We start from the raw sequence: 27,920 nt of genomic DNA on the forward strand, positions 1-27,920 counted from the left end.
ATCTAGAGAGGTAGAGCTCAGCTCATCTAATTGTTCCCACCCACCCATCCCAAATTTAAGTTAATTTCCCATCTAGTGTTAATTTTATTAACTTCATACAAATGCACATGAGACTATGTCACTTCTTCATTAAGTGGGTTTTAATAGTACTTAATAAGAATAATGTCTGGCAGGAAATGGCAGGCTCTATATTTACATGCAAATACAATCTAAATAACTCAAAAAGAGAATATCAATACCCATAGATAGTGTCTTTGCCAAAGTTAAAACTCATCATGGTATTTTGTACATTTTATATGTCCTTCTGCAAAACCCCTGTAAACCTAAGCAAAATGTTTTCTTCAGTGGAAGACATAGCTGACGTTCAACTGCTGAGGCAGCAAGCGGTAGAGACACAGGAAAATCCTGCTCACCTGTTCATACTCTGGAGATTCACATGGTGATTGTGATTCTGTGTAAATTTGTTTAAGCCTAACCCTTTGAGATGGGCAAAGATGGCATACCTGCTATTTTCTTAGTCTTATTCTTGAGAATAAGAATTCTCATGAGAATTGGAGATAGAGTCATTGGTGTGCAGCAAGTCAGAATGTTGAGATAAAGATGTAAAGAATGATGGTTTGCAGCTCACCTGGTTCAACTCATTTAACAGGTGAGAAAACTGAGGTCCGGAGAAAGTGACTTATAGGTTGTAGGCTTACATGGAAAAACAAGTTTCTCTGATTGTTTATGATGGGGTAGATGTATATTTGTTAACACAGAAATAATTTCCACAAAGATTTAAGCGGTATGGGATTATAATTCCGGAAAAGCATATACCAAAATCTTTTTCTGAGGCTTTTTCTCTTCTCAACTTGGTTTTCAGGTAAATATTTTATAGTATATGGTTCAATTTTGCTTATCATTATTTTCTGATTAAATATGCAAATATAGCAAATAACAAATCGGCATTACTTGTGTAATGGAGGTAGGCAAAACATATTTGGATATTGGTATTCTTTCTCACCCATAATATTAGCAAAGTTTAGAATCAATTTAGACTGGCCAACCGATGAGGCCACAGTGTGAATTTTGGAAAAGCAATTTGCATGGCGGGTGTTTAATAAGGCTTTTGCTAAGAGCTGGAATGTCCCCCAGGGAGGAGAGAAGCACTAGTGTTTTGTTACTCAGTGTGTGCTCCATGGAATACCAGGATGGGCATTACCCAAGAGCTTGACAGAAATGTGGAATTTCTGAACTCATCCTTACCAATCAGAATCTGCATTTTAACAAGATCTCTGTGTGTTTCATAAACACAGTAGAATTTGAGAATCAATATTCTGAACTAGAACATAAACACTACTTGCATCAAATCACTGATTGAGTTTGAGGAGGCATATGGAGGAAAGAAATGTTAAAAAAAAAAAAAAAAAAAAGAGGGTGTAACAAATAGAACTGGGAAAAAATAAATACAGTCATAGAAAACTTGTGTTATATTTCTAACCTAGCCTAGATTATATAACTTCTTTGACAATTTCCTTATTTGTGAAGAGGTTAACAGTTTCTATAAAGGCATACCTTGTTTTATGGCACTTAGCTTTATTGCACTTTGCAGATATTACATTATTTACAAATCGAAGGTTTGCAGCAACCCTGAGTTGAGCCAGTCTATCAGCTCCATTTTTCCAACATCGTCTGCTCGCTTCATGTCTCTGTGTCACATTTTGGTAATTCTCACAATATTTCAAACTCTTTCATTATTATTACATTTGTTATGGTGATCTGTGATCAGTGATTTGTTGAGGTTACTATTTTAAAAAGATTTCGACTCACTGAAGGCTCAGATGATGGTTAGTATTTTAGCAATAAAGTATTTTTAAATTAAGGTATGTATATTGAGTTTTAGATATAATGTTATTGCATACTTAATAGAGTACAGTTTAGTGTAAACATAACTTTTATATGCACTGGGAAACCAAAAAATTTGTGTGACTCTCTTTATTGCGATATTCCCTTTATTGCCATAGTTTGGAACTGAACCCAAAATATCTCCGAGGTATGCCGGTATCTTATGAATAATTTGAGCATTAAATGTTGAACATGCAGCAACATACATGATGTATAGGAGATAAGGGTTTATTAACGCCATTTTCTTTTTCCTTACTGTGCAAGTGTAGGGACATATTTGGTGGCTTTATAGTCCTAAAGCAAAGAGAAGATATTAAAATACAACTAAAAAGACATGTTGCTTCGGGCTACAATTCTTATTTTCAAATTTTATTAAGTGTCTCTAGTATTGAGTCTAGTACAAAGTCTTGCAGAAATAAGCTTTGGCAAGAAGGGCTTGGACACTTTCCCTTCCTAAAAAGGGAGGTAATGATGGGTTTTAATTGCAACACAGAGCTTTTGATATCAAAATAATTTTCAGTGATAGTGTTGGTCTTAGCAGAGAGTGCAGAATTTATGAGATTAAAGCCCTGTGAGTACATGCACATACTCTTATAGCTTTTTATGCAAATTGAAATTCCTCCTTCATTTTCCATTTTGAGAATCAAAGATTAAGGATAATAAAGCTTTTTAACTTAGCTAAATTAGTTAGATGCATTTTATTACATCAATCCATACTTTATCATAGGCCATACTTGGCAAATTCTCTCCACTTTAATTATTCAGAAGATAATAATTCAATGATGGAGATATGGTTCTAAATTAAAATTACAGAATTTTAATAAAATTTTGAGCCAGTATCTTACCTGTAACCATTGATGTACTTACTAAGCCCATGTGGTTAAGCTAGCATGAATACTGATAATTTTATATTTATTTAATAAAAATATTTTGTATGTTTACCAATAAAGGCAAGTGTCTTGGAATAAAACACTTGTTACAAAAAAAAAAAAATAGCAATGTATTTCATTTTAAATGAAATACAATGTCTCCAAAATTTAAATCATTCAATTAAAACAATAGTGTCGTAATAACTATAATGAAAACATAAAACCAATAATTAAAATGATAAATCTTGACAGAAATAATTTGATATAATATTAATGTGTAAATTCATCTCCAAAAAAATAGATATTTGTACTGATGTTACCAGAGGGACATAGCTGGATAAGAAGTATGAGACCTTTGAGATATTTTTATTCTTACAGAATAATACAATTTTTTTAATGTGTTTTTTTCTCATCTCTTCTTTTCTATATTTAAATAGCTAATGCAGTCACATAGCTCAAAATTCAAAATATACAAATGTGTACAGTGAAAGTTCTTGCTCCTACCCTGGAATTACCGTCACAGATTTCCTTTCCCTAAAAGAAGTGATAAAAACAGTAGTTGTTGAACTGTTCCTAAACCTTTTCAGTCAGTTGCCTCAGTTAACCCGCAACACAACCCTTTAGTTGGCAAATTTATTCCCCATTTCACAGATGAGGAAACTGAGGCTCTGCACCAAGTACAGTCTACCTTGGTATCCACCTGGAATTTGTTCCAGGACGCTGTGCGGATACCAAAATCCATAGATGCTTCAGTTCCTTATACAAAATGGCGTAGTACTGTCAGCTCTCCATATCTGTGGGTTCCACATCCAAGGATAGGGAGGGTTGACTACAATTTACTCAAGTATTTAAGACTAGTAGTGACAGTGTTGGAACTGGAATTCAGAAAATCTGGGTACTTATGTTCTTAACTACGTACCTCTCATAACTCTTAACATACCATCAAACCAAACAATGTTTCTTATGTTTTCTTTCAAAGAAATATATATATAGGAGTAATTACAAATAGTAAAATGTTATGAATCTTGCCTTTTCCATGTAACTATATATATTTTAGATATTATCCAATATTATTGATTGAAGTACTTCCTTATTCTTTTATTTTTTAAAGTACTCAATAGAAAAAAATTTAATTCTATTTATTTTATTGTTTGAAGTAACTAGTCCTGTATGGATGGAAATGATGTGGTCTCTAGTCTTTTCCTATCATAAATGATATTGCAATGATTATCCTGTACACTTCACCATTTTGCACACATGTGAGTGTAACTGGAGGATAATATCCCATATGGAGAAAGGCTAAGGCAAAGGTATATGAATTTTTTTTTTTTTTTAGAAGTATTATTATTATTTTAAAGTATTTATTTATTTATTTATGGCTGTGTTGGGTCTTCGTTCTGTGCGAGGGCTTTCTCTAGTTGCGGCAAGCGGGGGCCACTCTTCATCGCGGTGCGCGGGCCTCTCGCTATCGCGGCCTCTCTTGTTGCGGAGCACAGGCTCCAGATGCGCAGGCTCAGTAATTGTGGCTCACGGGCCCAGCTGCTCCGCGGCACGTGGGACCTTCCCAGACCAGGGCTCGAACCCGTGTGCCCTGCATTGGCAGGCAGATTCTCAACCACTGCGCCACCAGGGAAGCCCAAGGTATATGAATTTTAAATTTTGATTTGCATGGCACAGAGATTTAAATTTTGATGCAACCTATAGAGATTGTACCAGTTTTTACCCTGAATATAATATATTAAGGTTTCTGTTTTCTTATACACTGACCAACACTGTGTTATAAAACTATTGGTTCTTAACCAGTGTTATAATAAAAAATATACATTTTCTGGCATTTTAATTATTAAAATTCAGCTTTTCATTTTGAAAAGATTTCAGATGTACAAAAATGTTGCAAAAAATTACTAGAAATCCGCTATACACAATCAACAATCCTCAAATATTAACATCTTAAATAAACATAGTACATTTACCAAAACCAGGAAATTAACTTTGATACAAAACTAATTTACATACCTTACCAAAATTTCACCGCATACACTACTAATGTCTTTATACTGATCTAAGATTAAATTCAGAATCATACACTGTACCTAGTTGCCTTTGATACCTTAGTCTCTTAATCTGGAATAATTTCTATATCTTTTTTCCCCCTCTTTTATCGCCTTGACATTTTTTAACAGGACTGACCAGTTATTTTGTATGATTTTGGCTTGCCTAATGTCTCTTTGTGACTAAATTCTGGGGTAAGAATACCTTAGAAGCAATGAGGTGTCTTTCATTGTGTCACAAGGAACATGAGTGGATTTGGTTCCTCTACTTATGAGTTCAAATTTGATCACTTGCTTCAGACGGTACCTGGCAGGGTTTCTACTGTATGGTAATTTTACCTTTGTAATTATTGGATATCTTCTGGGAGATACCTTGAGACTATGTAGATGTTTTAAAATCACACATTCATCCACTAATTTTAGAATCTATAAGTGAAGATAAATGATGATTTTCTATTTCTAACATTCATTCTACATTGAGTAGATAGAAATCTACTCTAAGAGTTTTCCTTCCCCTCCTATGTACTTATTTATTGCTTATTGATTGATTAATTCACTTGTTCATATCAGTTTAGACCCATGGAATCTTATGTTGTTCTATGATTAACAGGTCATTATTTTCTTTACTTTTTTGCTCAAATAGTCCTACATTTGGCTTTACTGAGCTTCATCATGCTAGTCCCTGTGGCTTATTAACATAGCCCCATTGTTTTGGAGTCTTTTCTTTGCTTTTCTTATATTAAGAAAAGGAGATTAAGTCACCTAAATTTTACTTTCACTGAAACTTTTAAACTTTTGTCCATTTTTCCATTTAGGTGTTCATTTTTCTTATTGATTAATAGAAATTCTTTTTATAAGTAGACAAGTAATTCTTTTTAATATTTGTTTTATAGTTGATCGTTCATGATTTAATTTTCTTATGTTTTACATTCATAAATTTGTTTTTAATGTAATAAAATTTATCAAGTTTTTAAGCCTTCTGGGTTTTGTTGCCATAATTGGACAAGCCTTTCCTACTCTTAAAATATTTTTTCCCCTTCAGCATACTTTTCCTTTAAGTACATTTACTGCTGATTTTTTAAATGTTTATATCTTTGATCTATTTGAAATTTTTCTTAGTATAAGATGTTCTATATAAATCTTTTTTCTCCAGATGATTACTTTGAACTAAAAAATGCACATTGTTTAATTCATCATTTTGACATTTATTTAAAATTCTACCTATATTTAATAATAACATGTATTTGGTTTTATTTCTTCCATTAATTTATGTCTGTTGATGACTTTGTAGCATATTCTTTTATTTGTCTAGTTTTACAGTGCATTTTAGTATGCTAATTAAGTACCCTTCTTTTTACTTACCTTTTTCATATTTTTTCTGCTTATTTTCTTGTTTATGTTTTCATATGAAATTTAGCTTATACTTGTTCAGATTAAAAAATCAATTATTATTTCTGGAGTCACATTAAGTTAGGAAGAATTGACATTTATACAAATATGAGTCTTATTATCCCAGGTCGCAGTAGTTAACTTTCTGTATGTTCAAGTCTTTCTTGAGTCTTTTAAGAATGTTTTAAAGTATTCTTCAAATCCAGAGAGTGCATTAAGTTTATTAAGAAGTAGTTTATCACTATTTAAATTATTTCAGATGGGATGTATGTCCAATTTATGTTTTGTTGTTGTTTGTAAAAGGAAAGCTATTCTGTTTTTGAATTTTATTTTATTTTTTTATACAGCAGGTTCTTATTAGTTATCTATTTTATACATATTAGTGTATATATGTCAATCCCAATCTCCCAGTTCATCACACCACACCATCACCACACCCCCCACTGCTTTCCCCCCTTGGTGTCCATACGTTTGTTCTCTACATCTGTGTCTCTATTTCTACCTTGCAAACTGGTTCACCTGTACCATTTTTCTAGATTCTACATACCTGCGTTAATATACGATATTTGTATTTCTCTTTCTGACTTACTTCACTCTGTATGACAGTCTCTAGGTCCATCCAAGTCTCTACAAATGACCCAGTTTCATTCCTTTTTATGGCTAATATTCCATTGTCTATATGTACTACATCTTCTTTATCTGTTCATCTGTCAGTGGGCATTTAGGTTGCTTCCATCATCTGGCTATTGTAAATAGTGCTGCAGTGAACATTAGGGTGCATGTGTCTTTTTGAATTATGGTTTTCTCTGGGTATATGCAGTAGTGGGATTGCTGGGTCATATGGTAATTCTACTTTTAGTTTTTTAAGGAACCTCCATACTGTTCTCCATAGTGGCTGTATCAATTTACATTCCCACCAACAGTGCAAGAGGGTTCCCTTTTCTCCACACTCTCTCCAGCATTTGCTGTTTGTGGAAAGCTATTGATTTCTACATGTGGATTTTGTATTTAGAAATCTATCTGAATTTCTTCATCATAACAGCTGTTATCTGTTGAATCATAGATTTTCCAAATATACATTCACATCAGTGGCAAATAGTGAAAATTATTATTTTCTTTCTCATTTTCATATGTCTAATTTCCTTTGTGTGTCTATCTACAATGGCCTATACTTTCAAAACGGTATCAGAACCGTGGTAATAGTGGCCATCCTTGTCTTAGAATTCTGATGAGAATGCTTCTGATGTTTCCTTGGTAAGAAAAAAAAAAATGAGTACAGAGAAGAGATAGCTGTATTTCATCATGTTTATAGAGCATCTATGTATCCTTATTTTATTGTTGTTTTACTCAAAAAGGGGTACTAAATTTTATCAAAGGCCTTTCAACATCTATGGAAATGATCTATATCTTTTTCCTATACTCCATCAATATGAAAAAATGAATAGGTTTCTCAATGATGAAACATTCTTGCTGTGATGGAATAAATTTCACTTGGTTATGCCATAGTGTTATTGTTTTAATGTGTGGCTAAACTGTGTTTGATAATTTACTTATTTAGCATTTTCATCAGTAATCATAACAATTGTTTGTTTTTTTACAAATTCTTTGTTGGATTTTTATGTCATTGTAAGAGTAGCTTCATAAAAAGAGACTTACTTGGTTTCTTTCTTTATGTTATTGAACATTTTCAATAGTTTTGTAATTTTCTAATCTGTAAAAGTTTTTTTTAACATTTCCCTGAGAAAATGTCTGAGTTTGGTGATTTCTGACAGAGGGTTAGCATTTTCACAACTGTATTTTTCCATAGTGAGTGGTCTGTAGATTGAGTTGACTTAATTTAGTGAAAATTTTAAAAAATATATTCCTTTTTTCACTGCATTTTCAATTGCTTCTGCAGAGTTGAACAACATAGTTTCTTGTCAATCTTTCAATTTCCTCCAAATATCGTGATTTATCCCTCTTCATTTATTATTTTATGAATTTGTGCTTCCTACTTCTGCATTAGTTAGTTTATTGGTTTGCTCAAAGATTTGGTGTTTGGTTTATTTATTGGTTCTGCCATTTTTCTTATTTCTAGTTAATTACATTCTGCTTTTTATCTTTATTAAATCCATCCTTCTGCCTTCCCTTGGTTGTTTTGTTTTGTTTTTCTATCTTCAATTAAAACTTCAAGCTTTGATTTCATAGCTTCTGATATGAATGGCTTTCATGATTGATATTTTTAGGTATTCTACAATTTGGGGTTGGATTTTTTTCTTAAATTGTTTCAGAAAAACTTCTTTTTGTAATTTCCAGGTTTTAGGGACTTTTTGGAATATATTGTTTTAATGTTACATTCTTGTTTCAGTTCTGTGTGATCAGAGAATGCTATCTTATTTCTACTTTGATATATACAGAGGCTTTATTTGTGGCTTATTATTTGGTTAAATTTATGAATACTCCATATATATTTCATAAAAAGGTGTAGTCACAGTTTTCAAGAAACAAAGTCTTAACATTTATACTATTTTAAGGTTTTAAATAAAATTTAGATTCATTTTGTTAAATTCCAAAAGTACACATTGTGATTTTTTTTAGAGATTACATGGCAGATAATTGCAAGATCGATTGGTGGATTATTTATTTTTTTACGAAGTTTAAATTTTAAATTCAGGAATATTACCTAGTCCTCTTTAAACAAAATTTGTTTTACATTTCTTAGCGAAAGCTTCTTTAGTTTGGTTTAAGTGTTTTCATATAGTCTCTGTTTATTTTCTTTTAGATATTAGCTATTAATTATATATAATATATATTAGATTATCTCAGTTTCATAAAAAATTTAAATCAGAAAGTAAAATGACAAAGTATAAATATAACATGATATTATAACTTTTGTCACTTTTCATGAACACACACAGATACACAATTACATATATATAATTATTTTAATTTGTTACATAGAATTCCTTTATATAATTTTACAATTAATTTGTTAAAGCTCTCTCCCATTGATTGCCATTTAGGTTATTTCCAACATTTTGCTATTATAAACATTGTATCCCCACAGAAATGGTTATATGTGTGAATATGTAAATGTATATACATACACACACTCACACATATACCTGGAAAATGCCAATTTAATTCCAAGGACTCATTTCTATAAGAAAAAAATGCTTTTTCTCAGAATGCACATTTAAAATTGATAGGATTAAGAACATGGATTCTTATTGCCACATTGCCCCCAAGAAACATTTTATTTTGAAGAAATGTACAAAACAGATTTGCTTATAATAGTCCTGTTTCTTTTCCATCCCTCAATCTGGTTGGAATGAAGATGGGTGAGGGATTGGAGTTTAGAACAGCGATAAAGGTCGTGTCTCTATATGGTACTATCCGTGGCACACTTTTCCATTTTAAGGTAGCTATTTCTGTGAAGCTATAGCAAAACACTCGCATAAAGAGTGTTTCTTCTGAATGTCTCCAGCAATGAAAAAGCCCTGTAAAAATGACCGCATCAGTTCAGCTACATCAAGATGTCCTAATTTGTCAAAATAGTCACTGTTATTGGTGCTAGGATTATTATTATGGATTTTCTTTTCTCTGTGATGTACTGTGCTTTGCATTTTTTTGGTTTTCATCATGTATTATTATCATAATTAGAAAAATGTACTGCAATAAAAATGCAAGATTGTAAAGACAGAGTTTAGAGACAGAGATGAGTAGCCACTGGTCAACTCGGACCTCTACAGCCCCTGCCACCCACCAGGACTCTGAAGGATTATCTGCTTAAGTAAATTGTAGGCAAGTCTGGCTCTACTCACCTAAATAGCTTTATGGTATAGAGCTGCTGTTTGAGGGGTTGTAGAGACTTCAGATTGGCTAAGCTGGCACACAGGCTAGTATTTGTTACCCTCAATTACCAACCTCTGTAAACAATTGAAATATAATCTTTATAATTTGGTCTAATCTATGCTTCCAAAACTCACTGCCTCTCCCACAGAATTTCCCAGCAAGTTCTCAAACTGGACAGGTGGCCATTGCTTAGACCCAAGGAGAGGGTCACAGGTCTGCTTCTCTTCTAATTGCACATTCATGCTCCCCAGAGAGCTCCTAGGAGGAAGAGTTTGAGAAATGGATATAAGCAACACACGTGAAATTTCACTGAGTGGGCTACATTGAAGGTAACATGAAATTTCAAGGCATTTTCAGGAATTCTTCAATGAGAGTCAGAGAATGTCTTAGGTACTTTGCAGAGTTTATCATTTACATCTTGGACAGTGACTCCTCTGTCTTATATTTATATCCAGCATTTAGGATGTGTCTTGTGGACATGCATGTTACTATCAGACACAGGTGCCAAAATAATCTGGGCAAACAGTGAAGGAGAGTGATGTGTTGGTTCTGAGTTGTCCCTGTTAGAAAAAGAAAGACTTCTTTTGCCCTAGGATATCATAATTTCACAACCCCTGTGACTGTTGCAGTTACTCACTAAGACCCACACATGAAGAGGGAAAAGGACAGGGACTCACAAAGAAGGGAGAATTTAACTTTGACATAGGATATTTGGGTTCATCTTGATTCCAGACCCCAGCACAAGCCTTTGTGATCTTCTAGGGAAGATGAGGTTTAGATGGCCTCTTATAAGTTGACTGGAATCCATCTTTACAGACTTACCTCTCATCAGGACCCCAATTCCTGCCTTCCCTCTGTTGAAAACAGTAAGTCCCAGATAACATCTTCCTGAGCATGGCAGCTTTCAGCTTTTCCTTTTTCTGTCTCTGAATTTATGCAGACACTGTTCCCTACACAAAATGCCTTTCCTCACCTTGTTCATCTTGAAATACCTACCCATTGTGAACATACGGCATGACAACTCTGGTTGCCTAGAACCAGAACCTGAGGAAGGGGTGGGTTGTACATCATTTATTAAAGGGGAATATTTTAGGGAAAATCTGGAAGAGAGTGAGGAAAGTGGTGGAGTGAAGGGGAAGGATTTGAGCAATGATATGGCCATGGGTAATCTAGGATGTCCTGATGCACAGGGACCTCTGGATCCATGTCTCCACCTGAGGCAAGGGCTCTGGTGTTTTTTATTCTCAGAGCAGTCAACCTTTAGCTGTGGGACGCCTCCTGGTAAAGACAGGGCCTATAGACTGAGGGAAATGCTCCTGAGAAAGTGGAAAGTTGTGAGTTCTTAGCAACAAATATTTATAGCAGCTGTCAGATGGGTGCACCAGCCTGGTCAACAGGCTCTGGTGAGGATACCAGCAGTGTCTTCCATGCTTGCTCTGAGTTATCATGTGTGTGGGGATTTGACAAGCAGATACCCCAAAAATGTTAATGCAGAAAAATAAAAGGAGCAGAAATCAATTCTGGAAGCCATTTAGTTGTCTTTCTGTTGTTCTATAAAGATTTTCAATCCAGCAACTTGGCCATCTCTAGAAAGTACTTAGGTATTCACAGATGAACATTTTTTAGTTGTGTTTTAGAAAAATACACATTTTCTCAATTAATATCTTCTAGCTAAATGGAATTCTGCTTTTTATAGTGCTTTAGACATATTGCATTTTGTTTACCAACTAAAAATAATCTTACAGCATTTTTCAAGAAATAAGTAGTTGTTTTTTTCACCAGATATCCCAAAGCACTTACTGATAAAATTGAACCAAGATTGAATAGGACAAAAGTAATTCCAATTTCACTAGATGGTATGCCTTTTTAAAGACAGACCTAAGACACTAAGCAAAGAGGAGATGAATTATCTTCCTGAGATAGATATTGGTTGATGAAAACAAAATTCATATGGATTTCCCTGGAACCTGTCCTGGGGTTTCATAATCACATTAACTGCTGAGACATTTGAAATGACCCAGTATCTACACGTTCTTCCCACATCTTCAAGAAAATCTTTACTAGCTTGGTGAATACTCTTTGGGTAATAAAAGAACAATATCCTAAAGCAAAGAAAGATCTTCACTGTGTCACTGTCCCCAAAGGACAAAGCTTATATCCTCAGTGCAAACACAACTTGGATCCTATAGATAAAGAAAGCAATATCACAATCAGGAAATAGGATTCTTATGTTATTCATTAAAATTATTGACCTCTGAACATAATTTCCAAATAGAACCATTCTCTACTGTGCCCTTTTCACCAATCTAATAATTAATTGATGCTAGGTACAGTGTTTTTTTCATTAGATGTGCACGCACAGTTTTCTGTTGGCAGAGAACTCCAATAGCCAGTTGCAGAGAAAAATAGAGTAATAACATCTACTTTTAGTAAGTTTTCTTACCTTTTAGGTATGAAACAGCTTCATGGAATGACTCTGAGTTCCCCCTACATTCCACTAAACAAATGCAGTTAACGTTTTTGTCATTACTGGGACCTGAATTCCTCCCAAAATCTGAAAAATGTCCTGGGGTCTAACAGAGAATGAACATTTTGGAGAATTCCCTCTTTTTAGTGGTTACCAGTCCTCACTGGAGACTCTCAAGATAGAGATCGTTCCAATCTATGTCACTTCAACACTGCTGCCTGGGCCCTTTATGAACCATATTTGAGTCATAGGATTCTTTGGGGCTGCCAGGTCCCCCTGTGCCCCAGCTCCACCTCTCCTTGACCATTGTGTATTCATTGCCTCTAAAACCTTGCCACCTTATCAAAGAGCTGCCACCAAGGAGCCTGTGTGTCTTTCCCTCCAATCTGATGCCCTCAGTGGCACTCTCCTCTGCTTATTGCAGCAAAGAGCCATTTGTTCCTAGTCTCTCTCAGAAGGATTATCTTTTCCATAAATATCAATCTCTTCAATGAGTGTAGGCTTTTACTAAAGTAACAATGTGTATTGACTTCAAAGTGCTCTTCCTCTTCCACCCTGAATAAAAGGGTGCAGTAAGAATAATTTAAAAATAAAAACCTGCTTTAAAAATGTGAATTATAGGACGTGAGTGGGGAATGGGGTAGCAGTAGATTGGGAAGGGAAAATACAGCGGAAAGACACAGATATATCCTTCACATATCCTCTAACCTCAACTGAAAAAAATACAATAAGCAACATTTTAAAATTATGAGTTATCCAATGAAGGGAAGAAAAAGTGTAATACTAATTAGGTTTTAAATCCTTCCATTTTTTCTTTCCATTGGTGGTATGACTATACATTGATGCAACCCAAAATGGAGAGCAAGTTGGCAAATATTTATCTGTCTAAACTGCAAATACTCTTGCTCTTTTACCCAGTAATTCTACTCCAGCAAATTTATTTTGCATTTTAAACTAATGCTAAGAGAGGTATCTACAAGTATATGCATTACAGCATTTTTTTAAAATTACAGAAGCTAGACATAGCATCAGCCAGATTAATAGATATGGTACATCCATCTAATGTAAAACTTCATAGCCACAGAAAAGGAGAAAGCTCTTTATATACTAATATGGAGTGCTAACAAGACCTTAAAGCAACATTTTTAAAAGCTTGGACTTTGAAGCTGGATATTAAACAAGGAAAATATAATCTCTCTGCACATCATTTTTCTTATTTAAAAAAATGAAGATAACAATATTGCTTCCCTCGTGGGATTATTATGAGGGTTATATGAATAAATACTTGAAAAGGGCTTAGAATAGGACCTGACATATAGATTCGTGCTATGTAGTGTTAGCTATTTTCATTCCTGTGGCAAATTAAATGGGAGAAAACCGTCAAAACAGTGTGAATAATATGCTTCTATTTCTATAAAAGTGGGAAATACAACTGCACATTTTTACTTATGTTTACATATAATGCATTTGGAAAGTTATGCAAAAAAGCATTAACCCTGGTTGTTTATGGGAAAGAGAATTAGACTGTGTGTAAGAGGAAAAAAAAATTTTCAATGTATGCCCTTGTATGTGGTTAAAATTAGGAATAATGTTAATTTATTATCTATTTAAACTAAATAAATTGATAAAAACGAATAAGACCTTCCATGCAGCAAAATTACAAAAAGGAATTTACTATTTATGCTTCTAGTTTTTTGCCATTTTGTTTTTGTATTTCTTAGGAATTTACTTCTAAGTATGATACATATTAGAGAATCTATCAAGTACTTTTCTTAATATTATCAAATCACTCTAGTCCTGTATTGTGTTGATTTTATATCCTGAAACCTTATCAAATTGTTGATTAGTTCCAACAGTTTTTTGGTCCTCACGGTGGAGTTGACATTTAATAAATTATGACTAAATAAATGAAAGAAGGAATACATGAAGAAAATCATCCATAGACTTTTGACCAAATCCCTTCCCTCTTAAACCTTTCACTGGCTTCCCATCAGCTTTACAGTAGAGTTTACATGATACGCAAAGCTCTACCCATCTCTGTCTCCTGTCACTCTACTTGTTTCCCACTCTGTGCCCCAGAAACACTGAGCTTCCTGTAGCTTCTTACAAAAACCTGGCTGGTCTCTTGCATTTATAATTTTTTCAGTTGTCAATGACAATGATGAAATAGATTGTGTATATATTTTCATAGGCAGGGATAAGGAAGTAGAATTAAGGGTACTTGCTTATTTTTAATTAAACACAGGATGAAGCAACAAAGTGAAGCATGATTCTCTCAAGAATACCTCCAAACCCCACCAGCTGGGTTAGATGTCCCAGCTCATGGCTCATTATCTTATCTTATTGCATTATAATTATGCCAGGCTGAACAGTTTGAGGGCATGGGCTCTCCCACACCCCATGCAGGTTATAGAGTAGACCTTCAAATAGGAGTGGAGAAATAAATGAAACTCAAATGACTAAAAGATCTTAACTACAACAATGATCTGAAGAATCTTAACACATCTCCCCACTAATGAAATACCTGTTCCCTTTTCTGTATTTTCTATTTAATGTCCCAAACCAATAAAACAAAAGGAGAGTTATCTTTATATTGTGATTTTTCTTACCATCAAGTCTCTCTTATCTATTGATTGCTCACAAATAAGCTATGATATTTATAATGGGAAAGCATCTTCCTACTTGATCATTGTGTAGAATGAAAATGGTGTCCATCTTGAATAAAAGGGGGATATTCTGGGTTATAGTCTAAGTAATGAAGTCTTAAGGAGAAATAACATTATAAATCATAGGAAGAGGGACTTCCCTGGTGGCGCAGTGGTTAAGAATCCGCCTGCCAATGCAGGGGACATGGGTTCGATTCCTGGTCCGGGACGATCCTATGTGCCGCGGAGCAACTAAGCCCTTGCGCCACAACTACTGAGCCTGTGCTCTAGAGCCCGCGAGCCACAACTACTGAAGCCGGCGAGCCTAGAGCCCCTAAGAGAAGCCACCGCAATGAGAAGCCCAAGCACCGCAACGAAGAGTAGCCCCCATTCACAGCAACTAGAGAAAGCCCACGTGCGGCAGCAAAGACCCAGAACGCAGCCAAAAATAAAATAAATAAATAAATCATAGGAAGATGCTCAAATTTATTAGTAATTAGAAAATTTGAAATGTAAATATAATGAGATGTTATTTTAGTCTTAATAGTTGGACAAAAATTACAATACTAGATACTGCCAAATGTTGGCAAGGATGTGGGCATGTAAGAACCTTCATGCATGTTTGGTGGTCATGAAGTCTAGTGTAGCCAATCAGCTTAAATACTTTATGCAAAGTAAGTAGCATATGTTCACTGTAAACATGCAGTTCTCCTGGATATATAGTTTTCTGTGTATCCTATAGACAAGGGTCTGTTAGTGAACATGAATAAGGATGTTCAGTGTTCCTTTGTCTTTGATGGCAGAAACTGGGGGCCATCTAGGAGTCCATGTGGAGGATGTGCATGACCAACTGTAAGGTTTGGATAATGCCTATCTTACAAGAGATTTTGTGAGCATTAAATGAGTCAATGAATGAAAAGCACTTAGCTAAATGCCTGGGACTTAGTAAATGCTCTCTAATACTAGTTATTACTCATCTTATTTTTATAATACAAATTAGTGATACCTGCAAATAAAACACCATTTGACATAAATACATACCTATAAGAAATATACATCAAACCCCTCAGAGTTGTTGCTGTGGAATGAGAGTGGGAAATAGGGATTAAAAAGAGATCAATGCACAGCTATCGCAAGAGGAGGTCATGTGTCAGGAACTGAGGAATATGAATAAACTTTCTGCACCAGAGTTCCAAAAAACAGGTAAAAGGTTAAACAAAGGGTTTGCTTCTCGGGAGCATGTATGTTAAAGGTGATTTCAGCTGCAAGTGAGATAATGTCCAATTGAAAGTGGCTTAATCATAGGTGTTATTATTGCTCAAAATAGACATTTGGAGGTAGGTGGTCCCAGACTCGGTTCAGTTCTAAGTGATACTATTCTGCCTCCAGTCTTTAAAGCCCTGGCTTTCACACTCTGCCTTTGCTGTCCAGATCATAAAAGAAGCCATATCTCATCGTCCAAATGGTAGGGAAAGGAGAGGACTCACTTAGGACATCTGTCTTTTAACTAAGAAGAAAACATTTCCAGAATCTCCACCACCAGCAATCATACCATCAACTCAGATCAAGCCCATTACTCTGGATGGGTTAGATACAGCAGAGCTGTGAGGAAAAGCAAATCTAGCATGGGATATTGGTAGCCCCTCTGACAGAATGTTGGCTCTTCCTACAAGGCAGAAGGGGATGGGAATGGCTCCTGGGTAGGTCACCAAGTGTATCTGCCATATGAGGGTGAGGAAATGGGATCTATAAAGGATAGGTTGACCTCATACTACTTGAGTTAAAAATCACCACTTACAGTCCTTCGACCTTATGGAAATGATTCAACCTTTCTGTGCCTCGTTTTCCCCAACTGTGAAAAAGGAGTAATAATATCCACCTTATAATTGTGCACTAAATAAATGTCAGTTATTATTACTATTTATTAGTAATTATTTAAACAATTGAGGGATTTGTAGTTTTTTGGTTCTCCATTAAAATCCCGAGATTGTCATTTACTTGCAATGGCTATTCCTATGCACACATGCTCTTACTCCAGGGTGATATTGTCAGATATCCCTTAAGGGGCAACGTCTTTTGTTGTCAGGGGGTAGGGACAGGTCTATGGGAATGTAATTTAGTACCTGGTAGGGGCCAGGGATGCTGCTAAACATCCTACAATGTAAGACAGCCTCCACAATAGATAATTATTCAGTCCAAAATGTTAATACTGTAAAGACTGAGAAACCCTTTTATGTAACTGAGACTCAAATAGGTAAAAACTGGACATTTTAACCACCTATATCAACCACATTTTTTGTCTACAAAATGGAGATAATGATTCCTTCTTTATAGCACTATTGAGAAGATTAAAAATCCAACATGTGTACAGCATGCCAAACAGAGTGAGCTAACAGTTCACTTCACTGTGGCTCAGCTTCTTCAACTGTAAAATGTGATAATACTACTTCATTGTAAAGTCACTCTGAGGATTAAATAAGATATGCTTGGGGTTCCCAGCACATAGTAGGTAATGTTAAGTATTAGCTACTTTCTTTCTTTCCTTCTCATTAATCTTCAAAAGACAGAACTTTGACCCTCTTAAGTGATTAGGTAATGAAGGAGCTGCTGAGAAACAAATACAACAATACAACTTAAAGCAAAGCTTGGATCCCTGGAGTTGAGAAATTTTTTCACTATTCAATTGTCACAAGACATAACTTATGAATTGTATTAGATCAGTCACGCTGTAATAAAAATTTGTGCATCCAGTTCCAGAGTTAGAAGCATGAATTATGGGAAAACAAAAATAAAATCAGTTCTTAACCCTGTTTTCCTTTTGATTTTTAAAAGTCTTTAATGGCATTTACTACAATTTGTAACACTGAAGTTCCAAATGCTTACTGGTCAATTCATTGTAAACACTATAGTGCATATTTACTGTACAAAACTCCATATTATTCATGTAATGAGTCTTGGTAATAAAAGAGCAACCAGTGTTTCATTTGTCCCTGTTACTTCACGCAGTGCACATTTGAGGTCTGAAATACGGAAAGCACCTTCTTTCAAAAGGAAATATCACAGAGAAGAAAGGCACTGTCAGTGTGCCGGTTGAAACCAAATGCGACTCGAGGCTAAAAATAACTCTGAAGCTTGACCTTGCAAACATCCCCACACCTTGCACTTTTGAACTCAGACAAGGGGTAATGGCCAACATAAACCAGGCTCAAATCCTGTTACTACTTAAAGATTTCAAAATTGCTAGTCAATAAAATGGAAGAGAAACTGTACATCCACATGTAGGAAATAAAGATAAAAGTTGGTTGAAAAAATGTGGTGGTTAGCATTGGGAGGAGGGGATGGGGACAGGGGGCTCAAGACAAAGCACCAGATACCAGCAGTAAAATAGAAGAGTACAGCTCACTGTGGCCCTTCTAATTGCCATGGAATCAAGCCAATGGGGTTAAGGAAACTAGCCTGAGCTTTTAGTATTTCATCTTTTGCTGCTTGAACTCTGTTTTGTTTGCTTTTTATCTTCTGTAATGATTATGAAGGCAGACATCCAGTAAAATGAGAAACATGTAAAACACATGAAATACCTGCTGTTATTAGTTGACAAAACAGATATTCATGGATTTCTTCTTTCCTTCCTTTTCTGTTTAGGGTTAGAGAATTTACAGATACCACCTCCATCACCTCCCTTAAGTACTTAGATACATTTTTCCCTTAGGGATTCTACTTTATATTGAGCTAAAACACATTTCTTGTTTTTTTGTTTTTGTTTTACTCATTGGTCCTATTTTTAACACTTGAGTTCACATGCCAGATCTTGAGTAATTTGAAGAAAAAAGCCATATTCCTGGTACATTATCCTATCTCTTGGCTATATTTTCCTGTTCCTTATGATATGTCAAGTTTCCTCACTGTTCTGACTATATTTTCGAATTTTTCCAGGTGGTTCAGATTTTCTTAAGAGAGTCATACTCTGAAGCAAAAGAAGGGTTTTAAGGGTGGCCTAGAGCAGTGCTTCTTAACTTTAAATGTGCATTCCAATCACTGGGAGGTCTTTTTTTAAATTGAAATGTAGTTGATTTACAATGTTGTGTTAATTTCTGCTGTACAGCAAAGTGATTCAGTTATACATATATATACATTATTTTTCTAATATTCTTTTTCATTATATTTTATCATAGGATATTGAATATAGTTCCCTGTGCTATACAGTAGGACCTTGTTGTTTATCCATTCTGTATATAATCGCTTACATCTGCTAACCCCAACCTCCCACTCATCCCTCCCCCAGCCCCCTCTCCCTTGGTAACCACAAGTCTTTTCTATATGGCTGTGAGTCTGTTTCTGTTTCATAAATAAGTTCATTTGTGTCATATTTTAGATTCCACGTATAAGTGATATCATAAGATATTTCTCTTTCTCTGACTTACTTCACTTAATGTGATAATCTCTAGTTGCATCCATGTTGCTGCAAATGGCATTATTTCATTCTTCTTTGTGGCTGAGTAGTATTCCATTGTATATATGTACCACATCTTCTCTATCCATTCCTCTGTTGATGGACATTTAGGTTGTTTTCATGTCTTGGCTATTGTGAATAGTGCTGCTATGAGAATAGGGGAGCATGTATCTTTTTGAATCATAGTGTTGTCTGGATATATCCCCAGGAGTGGGATTCTTGGATCATATGGTAATTCTATTTTTAGTTTTCTGAGGAACCTCCATACTGTTTTCCATAGTGGCTCCACCAATTTACATTCCCACCAACAGTGTAGGAGGGTTTCCTTTTCTCCACACCCTCTTCAGCATTTGTTATTTGTAGACTTTTTAATGATGGCCATTCTGATTGGTGTGAGGTGTTACCTCATCATAGTTCTGATTTGCATTTCTCTAATAATTAGTGATGTTGAGCATTTTTTCACATGCCTATTGGCCATCTGTATTTCTTCTTTGGAGAAATGTCTATTTAGGTCTTCTGCCCATTTTTCAATTGGGCTGTTTGTTTTTTTGTTGTTGAGTTTTATGAGCTGTTTGTATGTTTCAGAAATTAAGCCCTTGATGCTTGCCTCATTTGCAAATATTATTTCCCACTCTGTAGGTTGTCTTTTCATTTTGTTTATGGTTTCCTTTGCTGTGCAAAAGCTTGTAAGTTTGATTAGGATCCATCTGTTTATTTTTGTTTTTATTTCTATTGCCTTGGGAGAATGACCTAAAAAAACATTGGTACAATTTATGTCAGAGAACGTTTTGCCTATGTTCTCTTCTAGGAGTTTTATGGTATCATGTCTTATGTTTAAGTCTTTAAGCCATTTTGATTTTATTTTTGTTTATGGTGTGAGGGTGTATTCAACTTCATTGATTTATATGTGGCTTTCCTACTTTCCCAATACCACTTGCTGAGGAGACTTTTTCCCATTGTGTATTCTTGCCAAGTGGGATTCATCTCAAGTTCACAAGAATGGTTCAACATATGAACATCAATCAATGTGATACACCACATCAACAAAAGAAAAGGCAAAAACCACATGGTCATCTCAATAGATGCAGAAAAAGCATTTGACAAAGTTCAACATCCATTCATGATAAAAACTCTTACCAAAGTGGGTATATAGGGAACATATCTCAACATAATAAAAGCTATGTAAGACAAATCCACAGCCAATATAATACTCAATGGTAAAAAACTTAAAGCCTTCCCAGTGAAATATGGAACAAGACAAGGATGCCTGCTCTCACCTGTTCTTTTCAACATAGTATTGGAAGTCCTAGACGCAGCAATCAGACAAAAAAAAAAAAAAAAGAAAAAATGTGTCCAAATTGGAAGGGAAGACATAAAATTGTCATTATATACAGATAACATGATACTATATGTAGAAAACCCTAAAGACTCTGCACAAAAACTATTAGAACTGATAAATTCAGCAAGGTAGCAGGATATAATATTAACATACAGAAGTTGGTTGCATTTCTTTAGACTAACAATGAAATATCAGAAAGGGAATGTCAACAAACAATACCATTTAAAATTACACTCCAAAAAATAAAATCCTTGGAATATAAATGAATTATTCCTGACCAAGGAAGTGAAAAACATATGTGCTGAGAACTATAAAACATTAATAAAAGAAACTGAAGATGATTCAAAGAAATGAAAAGAGATCCTATGCTCTTGGATTGGAAGAATATTGTTAAAATGGCCATACTACCCAAAGCAATCTACAGATTTAATGTGATCCCTATGAAATTACCCATGACATTTTTCACAGAACTAGAACAAAATTACTAAAATTTATATGGAACCATAAAAGATCCAGAATTGCCAAAGCAATCCTGAAGAAAAAGAAGAAAGCAGGGGGCACAACCCTCTCAGACTTCAGACAAATACTACAAAGCTACAGTAATCAAAACAGCATGGGAACTTCCCTGGTGGTGCAGTGGTTAAGAATCCACCTGCCAGTGCAGGGGACACGGGTTCAATCCCTGGCCTGGGAAGATCCCACATGCCGTGGAGCAGCTAAGCCCATGTGCCACAACTACTGAGCCTGCACTCTAGAGCCTGTGAGCCACAATTATTGAAGCCTGTGTACCTAGAGCCTGCGCTCAGAAACAAGAGAAGCCGCCACAATGAGAAGCCCACGCACCGCAACAAAGAGTAGCCCCTGCTCGCCACAGCTAGAGAAAGCCCATGTGCAGCAACAAAGACCCAACGTAGACAAAAATAAATAAATAAATTTATTTTTTAAAAAAACAGCATGGTATTGGCACAAAAACAGACATATGGATCAATGGAACAGACTAGAGAGCCCAGAAATAAACCCACACACCTACGGTCAGTAAATCTTTGACAAAGGAGGCAAGGATATACAATGGGAAGTCTTATTAAGGTGCAGATTCTGCTTTACTAGGTATGTGAGACCCTAAAGTTGTTTCTAGCAAACTCCTCTGAGATGCTAAAACTGCTGGTTAGCCAACAACTAATTGAGTAGTGATGGTCTAAGAATGCAGAGTAGAATATATTATGAATTTCCTCATTCTAAGTACTATTCATCTGTGAATGCAGTGTAAGACACACATTTTTGTGCACATGTGAAAGAGCCCCATCACTTTTCCTAGACTCTGGAATGGTAGCAGCATTTTAAAAAAATATTTATTTGTTTTGTTTTAGCAATATTGTATCAATATATTCTCAAGAACATGAACCTTACTACTCAGGTAAATATCTCACCATCCTTCATTACTCAGGGCAACCATTGAACCATTTTGGTAGGGAGCTGGTGGCTACCTACATAACCGCTTCCTTTGCAATTGGTGCCGATTAGTCTTTAAATTTTAATGTAAAATTCACTCTCTTCCTGCACTAACCTGTTATCTCCAAGGAATGGCAACACCACACAGCCAAGTGTTCAAAATAGAAACTTTGGAAGTTACTTGCTATTCCCCTCCACTTCATATTCTTAGTCAATGAATTTATTGCCAAGACCTGTTGATGATACTTCCTAAATAGCTTGTAGTATTGCACATGCTACAGAGCTCAGCTTAAAGATTGCTTTCTCTAAGAAGCCCTCCCATTTTCTCTACCATCCACATCCACAACCACATCTACACCCAACCAGTTGACCCCTTATGCTCGATTATGTCTGAGCTACTCATGCTTCTCCTCTCTTAATCTTAGCGTCTTTATTATTATAGAGGCTTTATATGTTTTTTTCCCACTATCACCCCCAGTCCCAGCAGAGGGTCTAGAACAGAGAAAAGGTTTAACAAGAGCCTTTGGGGGCGGGGGGGTGGGTGGGCAAGGTAGGGGTATGGGATTAAGAGATACAAACTATTATGTATAAAATAAATAAGCAACAAGGATATATTGTATAGCACAGGGAATTACAGCCATTATCTTGTAATAACCTTTAATTGAGTATAATCTGTAAAAATACTGAATCACTATTCTGTATACCTGAAACTAATACTGTAAATCAACTATACTTCAATTAAAAAAAAAATCTGTGGAATGTTTAGTAAATATTGAAAAGACCTGTGCTTGAGTTAGCACTGTCTATCTAGGTGAATTGCACTGACATTCACTTGGAGTGAAGTCTAACTTTAGTTGCTTATCAAAATAACTTTATTTTGCATTTTGAAGTGCTTCTCTGTAAGTGGGGATCATTAAAACTGAATTTTTCTATTAATATTTGAAATCCTTTTAAATGGTGCTTTAACCTGAATAGTGTTAGTGGATAGCATCATAAGCAAAATCTCTCACTTGCTCTTAACTTAAAAAAATAAAACAATAATCACATCTCAGCACATTGTATATTTTAAAAGATTGTGCTGAAGCAGTTTTTACTGATGCATGAAGGATGGATGCCCTACATGCTTTTCTGGAACCCGTTTGTATTTGCTCTCACACACACAAAAATATGTTGTGCTGAATGCTGGCACCAGCTGTCCATGAAGATTATGATCTAGGAGTAAAGTGGTCAACTATGCCAGTTTTGCCCAGGATTTCAGGGTTTCTTAGGATATGGGACTTTCAGTGTCAGAACCAGGACAGTCTTTGGCAAACTGGGAGGGTTGGTCACAATAGCCAGTGTTGGCTGGCTCTGGGACCTAACATTTTCTCATAATGCCAACCTAGTTCCAACCTCCATAACAGCCAGACCTGTTAAAGGAAGTCACAATAGCTGGGGTAGCTGCCTTCTAGATACAAAAGGGAAATTTGACTTGGAAAGCTTTCCTGGCCGATCTGCCCTTTCAACAGATTAATTCCTTGTCACCTTGTATTGAGATCATTGCCATCAAAAGGCCAGCCATGGCAGAAAGATACCCCCCCCCCTTTTTTTTAAGCTGAAGACTTATTTTCTACTATTTATAAAGAACCAGATTCTATCCTTTTCTGTAATATCAGTCATGGCAGCCATCTGATGGTAATAATTTAACCATCTGCAACTGCAGTCATTTAGTAAACTGTTTGCAAAAAATAATCCATAAAATGAAATGCAAATTGGATGAATTCAGAGGCACATATTTCTCTAATTAATATTGTATCCTTAGGGAATTATAGGTTCCTTTTGGCAACATTCATTTTACTGAAATCTTCTCTGGAAATGCCATTTAAACAGTGGAACATTAAAATTTTAGAAGGAAATAATGTGATTTCTTCAGAAATGTCTCCAACTTAATTAAGTCAGTATTTTCAAAACAGGGCTATTTTAAGAGTGGAAGTTTAGGTACAGGGTCTGTTCTCAAAAGAGAAAAAAGAAAAATAGAATGGCTTCCTAATATCTAGTGCATGAAATTCAAGGTGCTTAATCTGGTTTTCAAAGGCTTCTTTCAAAAGAGGCCTGAAAATAACCATCCCAAAGTCTTTTCACCATCTTCCTGGAAACTTTCTCCATTTCTTCCTGGTAGGTCAACGACTCTTCAGACACTACTGGGACTGTGTCTTATACATAGTAGACACTTAGTAAATATAGATTAGATGGATGAATAACTGATGGACAATAAATGGAGTCAAGCTTTTACTCATGAATTGCTCCTTACACAGAATATGTTCCTTTTTCCTGTTTACATATGCTCATTTTTTTTGACTAGAACTTCTCTGATGTCTTAATTCTAACATGTTATAATTTAACAAACTATTGTTCCAAGTGTTTGATGTATGGTTTAAGCTATGTGCTTTTTAATTTTTTTCATCATACCTCTAGCAGCCATCTAGACCTTAAGCTCCTTGAGGGAAATGTCCACAGTGAATGCTGCTAAATGTTTAGAATCTTTATCCCAGAATTGGTCATGTTATCATTGCCAAGATGACAGATTATCTCTGATTCTCCCCCTCTCATATTCTACTCTGTTGCTCCTTCTCTTTTTTTCTAGCTTAAACATACCCCATACTAGGTCTCCCCTTGCCAAAGGGCTGCATGCTGAAAATCCATCTCTCTCTACTCGTTATTTTTCCTGTTCTACTTCTTAACCCAAATTCCTGTTTAAATATCCAATTACTACCAAAAAAGTAGAGGTAAAGAATTTGACTAAATCATCGAAGGTGATTACACCAAGGTTAATAACAAAAATGGAAGTATTTAAAAGGCCATTGTTAAACCAAATACATTTCTATATAATAAATGTTCAAGTATTGGGAATTGATAGTTTTCAAACAGTTTTAGGTAGAAGAATGAATGTATGTGTGCGTGCTTTCTTTAGGGAGACAGATATTTTTCTTTTGCCATTAGCAACACCCAAAACATGAATAAGAATAAGGATTAAGTGGTGGTGAGGGGGCATGGGCCAGTAGTGGCTGGTAATAAAGAAGAATTGAACCTTCAATTAACTGAATTGTTAGTGGTAAGGAGTAAGGTTTGCTATATCTTGCTGTTATTAAAATTGAGAAATTTAAGGGAGCAAAATAGTCACAGGAAGATCCTTTTTCAATTCTTGGGAGTGCTCTACTGAGGTCAGAATAAAATCACTTAATTGCCTACATTTTTTATTTCCCAAGTTCTGACAATTGGAATAGATGTCCTAAATGATGGCCCTAAATCCCAACATGGGCTGTAATGATGAGACAATGAGATAATGTGAGTAAAAAGCATTTTGTGAGTCACGGTGCACTGTGCAAATATAAAAAAGACCGACCTTTTAATACATACCTATCTAAAAATTAGTATTTCTTTGTAAAATTGTTACTTGCTCTTTATGGAATTACTTAATGTGAGTAGATAACCATGTTTTAAGAATGCTATAGTAAAAGTTCCTTAAAGGGTCAGAGGTCTGCCTAAATCACTTCCATTATTCCTTGTACCTCTGACATCTCATAATATATTGTTAACACGAGTGAGGGAAATACTATTTCAACAATTAGTATGTATTCAATATGAAATACATGTAATTTCTTTCTATTAGCATCCCACCTGCCTTCTGTCAAGCAACTCAGTCTGCAAGCTATCCAGGTAATGTGGTCTAATCCAGGGAATCTTCATGAACTTGGGATGTATAAATCAGTTTTTGTTCAATCCCTCTCCATACCTGATCCTCCCTTCTCGCCGGACACTGTTGTCTCCTGGCCACCAAGTGGCCACTATTGCCAGTCAGACCAGTAAGAACTAGGGCTGGAGGGTTAGCTTCCATTATTGGTACTCTGGAGGGAGTTGTTCACTGAGGGCTGGTATCACACACTGTGATAGCCCACAGCTGATGTACTCAAGGCACAGAAGATCCTTGGTACTGGTGGAAATGAATGGGCAATGATAGGTTCTTCAAGAAAAGATTCATTTCCTGTGCAATTTTCTCCACTTTGGAGGTCCTCTGAAAGGTTGACATGAAACTTCATTATGCCTCAAGACAGGCAGCCCATCATAGCATTCCTCTGAAAGACCTCCCCTTGTCTGGTACCCAGAGAAATATTCAAAAAGTTACTCCAGCTTGTATGGTACAACTATTGACAATCAGAACAGATGATGGCCAGAACAGCGGGATGGAGTCTGTACTAGTTTTAGTCTCTACTTCATGGCTCATGGGGAGTCCTCTCAGAATGGTGCTGAGAGGCGGGAGGCACTCAGGGGCTAGGACAGCTGCTGGTTTTTCTACGAGTCAGAAGGCTTTCCATTTTAACAACCAGTGGAGCCATGTTGGGACACTTTGCCAAAGAGCTTTCTATAGTGCATTGGAGTGGGAGATCTCAAGAAAACATCAAATGAATCTCATTTCCTTGGTAAGTCTGGCTAAGAAATTGGGATGGGGGTGTGTGTCCACCTTAAGAAGACAGCATATGAATACTCTTTGTGACTTTTTTTTTCAGTTGTTTTGTGTATTCTATTGCGTGAAAAATATAGTACATATATAGTCTATTCTTTGGCCAGATGTTTGTCTTAATTATCATCTGTTAGACATGATATGACCAGGTTTTTTTGTTCTTCCTTTATCCAACTCTAAATCAACCAAAACCTTAAACCACCCCCCCACTGCCCCCTACTCTTCTGTGAGATATAGCATGCTCCAGTCTGTCAGGAACTGACTCTTGAATCTCCTGAGTGTCCATACAGTTGACCTTTGAACAACACCTGAGGCACCATCGCCCCTGCAGTTAAAAGTTCACATCCTGCTCCAGATTATATCCCTAAATCTCAGGATCATAATGCATGCCAATTGCCTCACTGTAAATCAAATCTACAAAAGCCAGTTTTACTTAACGAGGGTTTTTTTAGCTTGGAAAATACCTTCCTGAGAGTATTTAGACTGCACAAAATGGGACAATGGGTGATGGTTGGTCTTAAAGATTTTTGAATTTTTTCTGCTCTGATTTAATTGATAGACCTAACACCCTATAATAATCTCTATAAATGAGGTGGGGTGAGGGAGAGGAGGAGGTGGAAGAGGGGAGAGTAAAAACAAGAAGGCTTATTATTTTCTCAAGAGTTCCTTTTAAATGAGTCAACTGGAGGATAGCTTTAACTGAAACTTGTGAGGGATTCCATAACCCTTTGAAGCAGCTCTGCGTACCAGGTGTTACCATCCCAGAGAACACAGTTGAAGTTCAACCCAGTATGTGGCCAGCCTCTACATTAACAGATCTTTCCTTAACTGGGGTTTCATTTATCCATTCCATGAATATATATTGTAGAACAAGATAGCTTGTCTCCCTGTTCACTTCTAAGTTTGTCAGCTGAAGTGCATTTGGAAACATGTGTAGCCCTGAAACCAGCAAGCAGTTCAGAGCTAGGATGATTTCCTTACCACGTTGAGTTCATGTTTTATGGTACATTTTTTTTTTTTTAACCAAAATGGCTGGAATGGTGAT

The 27,920-nt window shown here is 35.7% G+C and overlaps 1 long non-coding RNA gene across 1 annotated transcript; it reads left to right on the forward strand.

Annotated features, from left to right (window-relative positions):
• The first annotated feature begins 255 nt into the window (after nucleotides 1-255).
• LOC309643223 lies at nucleotides 256-26,571 on the forward strand. Its single transcript, XR_014253634.1, has 3 exons — nucleotides 256-4,063; nucleotides 4,395-22,039; nucleotides 22,114-26,571. It is a non-coding gene; the product is annotated as an uncharacterized lncRNA (long non-coding RNA).
• Nucleotides 26,572-27,920: the final 1,349 nt, after the last annotated feature.

The sequence above is a fragment of the Balaenoptera physalus genome (genome assembly GCF_965194825.1).
Source record: "Balaenoptera physalus genome assembly, chromosome: 14".
Taxonomy (NCBI): Eukaryota; Metazoa; Chordata; class Mammalia; order Artiodactyla; family Balaenopteridae; genus Balaenoptera; species Balaenoptera physalus.